Below are 4819 nucleotides of genomic sequence, written 5' to 3'. Positions count from 1 at the left end.
AATGAATGCAAATTGCTTCTGTAATCCACTGGTACTGGAATTACTATATTGCATCATACCTTCCAATTGTCTCAATTTTTGGAGAGCCAGTTACAATTTGTGAACCCCCATGGCAAATGAGGTGTGGATGAGAGCATGGTTGTAGTATTGGAGATGTGACATGGGTGTATGGCTTGTTTTGTCCAGATCTTATTCTCTACCTGAAATGGGAGAAGGAACCTACTCACCTGCTTGTTGATGTTGTTAGACAGGCAAGACATCCACATCCCATTATGGCCTGGGACCACAGGAATCTGTAAAGATTTGCTTTGGTCCAATCGGAGGCCGTGGTGGCAAGCCAAATGGCGTTTGCCGTGGGGTTCTTGAATTGGGTTGCCACAGCTAGACACTCCAGGCTCACCCCATCATTATCCCGCCCTCTTACTACGGCTGTATAACCATCCATTGCAAATCACTGCATGCACTCTGATGGAGTAGAGGGATCCATGGAGAGCTCCCAAAGAAAGGAGAAGCAGCGGTCAAAGATGGTTGTAGCACAATGATGATGACAGGGTAGATGAAGCGGTGCAACATAGCCAGCAATCACTTTGTAGCTGAACAACGCTTTCCCCTGCTGCCAACACAAGCTCCTAGACCAGGTAAAACCCTTGGGCACATCTTCAGGAAAGTCATGCACTAGGCCTGTGGGCACATTTCAGTTAGGTGCTAGGCCTGTGGGCATATTTAGTTGTGGCACTAGGCCTCTGGCATACACTTGACATGGGCACAACACTGTCTGGCACAAATAGTTTAGGCTAAGTGCCTGGGGAACTTCTTTTGATTTATGCCTTAGGACTATGGTCATAGCGATCACAATTGGCTCCATTATGGTCCTTGTGCGAGTAAGTTTCCCATGCAGGAAGGACACCTATATCCCCGTGCCCAGGCTAGCACAATCGGGACAGTAGCTTCCCTTACACCACAAGATTTTCACCTGTTTCTCTGTGGCAGGTATGATGACTTTGTGGTTGCAGAGGGCCCAGTGGTCTGGTTGGTAGTTCTTCACAGGTCAACGCGTTGAGTTTTGGTAGGATCTGTTACAAGTATGTGACATACATGATTTGTTGTATAATTTTACCATATCATTTTGTCTCCTAGACTTAGTGGAAGTAATGATTTCATGGACCAAATGCAGCTTTTCAATTCGCTAGTATCCAATGACACCACTGAGGCATGAGGCACAAGTTCATAGTGAATTGATAGGAATAAAGACATGTTTATTGAACTTATAACTTATGTTGTTTTAAATAATCTACTTCAATAAATATCCTTTATAAAGAACAGAGTATAAGAATATATAGGGAGAATTGTATTTAGTATACAGAATAAGAGGAATTATATTATGCAATTTAATATACAGGATAAAAGGACTTCTTTTGCAGTTTGAAAATACTGAAAATAGGGACCTTTGCAGGGACAAATTTTAAAACCTTGAGCAGAGCCAGTAATTTAGACACAAAGTGCCTTAGTGATACCACTGGTTCCTATAGAATTGATAGACAGAATCCTCAGAAAATGTATTCAGTATACAATATTACTGGTCCCATTTTGCACCTCATTGTTGTCATTGGTTGCTAGTAAATTGATGGCCAACTTCTTCATCCATATTGCTTCAGCTAGCAAAATGGCTACCTCCACTGTGTGTAGGTAACATACCCTTTAAATTGCAGACACTCTACCAAAATAAACAATAAATATTTGAATGTTTACAGAAAACTTTTTCTATATTTGCCGTAACAAAAACCGTCTAATAAAGTGGAATTTTATATTAATTTGTGCTAAAACTTCACAACATTTTTTATGCTTCCCGATAGTTCAAAAAGATGGAGATTCTCTTTAGAGATATATTATTGATCATTCATTTTATTCTAACAGTTGATGTTTACCAGTATAAACAAATTTTTCTCCAGGCTTGGTCATGCTGGGGGAGGATTGAGATGCATATTATTGTGTTTTCCTGCTCTTCAAACAAAACCCAAGAAAACTGTAGAAAATTTCATCAAAATAACTTCTTGCTGTGTGCAAAGCAAAGAGACTTCTAGGAGGACGGGAACACAGAAATGTAACTTTTAACTGCGCCGGTGTTCAAAACCTTTTATTGAACGAGACGCCACTGGAGAAAAAACCCCAAAACAAAACCATTTATTCTTTTGTAACTTTTGTGAGGCTAGTCATTGTATATGTACTTATTATTTCATGAAAAAACCCGATATATGGGATAATATACTCAACTATACATTGCAAGTCTGTAAGCCAAGTGTTTATAATATAAGATGACTTCTAATATCCATAATACTTTACAGTAGCGGGTGCATTATTCCCGATAAGCAAGTTTTAATCAGAACTTGCTGATTATAAGCGATATCAGAACTACAGTAGCTGTGTATACAGAAATAATTTGCAAGAGCTTATTAACATCCCCATTGTACTGTATATTAACGATGCGTTATGCAACCTCTCCTTTGCCAACAATATAATGGCGTTTCATTGAATAGGTCTTGCTAAAATCTACCATCCCCCAAGTTACAGTATACAGTAAGCAAAGTATACCTCCCAACTGTCCCGATTTTGGGGGGACATCTTGATCAGTGGGCAGTAAATGAGTGGGACTTATTATGAAAGTGTGTGGAGTTTTAACCAAATTTGCTTGTTTGTATGGACAGAACGGTGGCAGGGTTTATTTTGTCCTGCTTTCGGGATTCTAAATTTTGGGAGGTATGATATGGTAGTATTGTAATGTCTCGCCATTAATCATCTGCTTCCGACCTGAATTTGTGGAAAGTCCACAGATGCTCAGATCTAGAGCAGCAGAGGTGCATGAACAACAGTGATCACTTTGCACGTTATTGTGTGTGTGTGTGGGGGGGGGGGGTCTCCGTATAGTGATACACACTAGGCAGCTGGTTGCATGGAACTCAAACTGCAATGTATGTGAAGTTACTGTCCATGCTGTTAGCTTTTTTTTTTTTTCCTTCCTGTCTTGACGAATAAAATTAGTTTTTTTATCATTCTGGGTGTCTGCACATTCATCAATTTCAGGCTAATTTGGTCTAAACTGGCTGACAAAATTGCAGCATACGTGGTCAGAATAACATTAGCCGATGTATAATCTCCAATTTCATAGCTGTGTTTTAAAACTCTGATTAATCAAGATTTCCGTTATTTAAAAAGTAGAATGCTTTCTGTTTTTAAATAAAATAACATACGGTGACTTCTAATGTAATCATTTCAGAGTTCATTAGAAAACGTATGTATTATAAAAAAAAATAATGTATTATGGATATTGTAATAACTTGAATATCACTGACCTGTTTAAAAGCACTCAGACTGTTGCCATAGTCTTACTGGGGGTTTCTCTGAGGTAGGGCCTCACCTGTCCAGCTTCATATTGATGGTGACTGTGTTTTCACTCCTGCTTCCTGGTCCTGTAACTTCCATTCCAGTTGTTTCTTACTGCCCCTGGCTCTGCATTACGGTGACTTCTGGCTCCTAAACCCCTGGCTCTGCATTATGGTGACCTTTGGCTTCTGATCCCAGGCGCTGCATCTTTTGTTGGTACTGGTTCCTGATTCTGGTTTCTGATTATAGTGATTTAATCTCAGTTCAGCATTTTTTCCATCCACACTGAGGGGCTCCGGGCCTGTCTCACTAGTGCCACTGTTCTTTCTGAGTGCACAACTGTTTGTGCTTTTTGGACTGTTGCTATCAGCCTGTCTGCATACCTGCCTCAAGTGAACATCAATTATACCAGAGACCGTTTGCTATTGTGAATCAGTGTCAGAGATACTGCTGTATTACCAGTGACTGTCTACTGCCAGAGATTTTATGCTACAGCATGCATCTCCATATTATCTGCCAAATAATTTTGCCAGTTTAGTACTGTGACAGAAGCTCAATCATATAATTTACCTGCTTCTTACCACTCTTTCTCAGTATCTGGACTGGGGTTCTGGACACAGCACCAGCCAGAATTGACACAGCCTGAAATTAGTGGTGCAGAGTCTAAGTTACTGCAAGTATTTACCAGAGCCTGCTGCAGCTGAGATGGATTTGGCTGCGTGTAGTAACCAGGTCATGGTGCCACATACTGGCCCTTAGCATGGTAGGTGGAGAACTACAGGTAGTAGCACAGAAGATATAGGGGTAAATGTATCAAGCTGAGAGTTTTCCGGCGGGTTTGAAAAAGCAATCCGATTCTGGTTATCATTTAATTAGTACATTCTACAAAATGATAGCTAGAATCTGATTGGTTGCTATTTGCAACATCTCCACTTTTCAAACCCGCCGAAAAACTCTCAGCTTGATGCATTTACCCCATAGTGATCAGACTATCTGAGGTCAGCAGGATGCAGGTAACACAAAACAGAATCAGCAGGCAGGGAAACAGTCACAGAAACCAAAGGTCAAAATCAATCTGTCAGCGCAATACTGAGTCAGGATCCAAGTCTCACGAAAACAGGAACTAACCGGGTCAATAATCAGAAGTTAAGTAGTAATCTGAGCTCAGAACAATAAAACTGATATTCTGGCAGGAAAGCTGATATTCTGACAGGTAGAGCAGGTTTAAATACTGTTTAGGAGTTTAATTCCCAACCTCAGCGCACACTATGAAGTGAAAGATAGATTCTGAGTCCTGCTTCTAAATGCAGGATTCCTGACACTCTGATTTTTTAGTAACAATTCTGCTGACTCATTGCCTCCTCACAGACCATATGACTGTTATTGACCTCATTCCTTGGGTTCCGTTACTAAAGGCAAGTTTGTATTTGTTATCTGTTAC

The sequence above is a fragment of the Mixophyes fleayi genome, chromosome 6 (genome assembly GCF_038048845.1).
Source record: "Mixophyes fleayi isolate aMixFle1 chromosome 6, aMixFle1.hap1, whole genome shotgun sequence".
In the NCBI taxonomy this organism is placed as follows: domain Eukaryota; kingdom Metazoa; phylum Chordata; class Amphibia; order Anura; family Limnodynastidae; genus Mixophyes; species Mixophyes fleayi.
Note: the sequence above shows the minus strand (reverse complement) of the source record.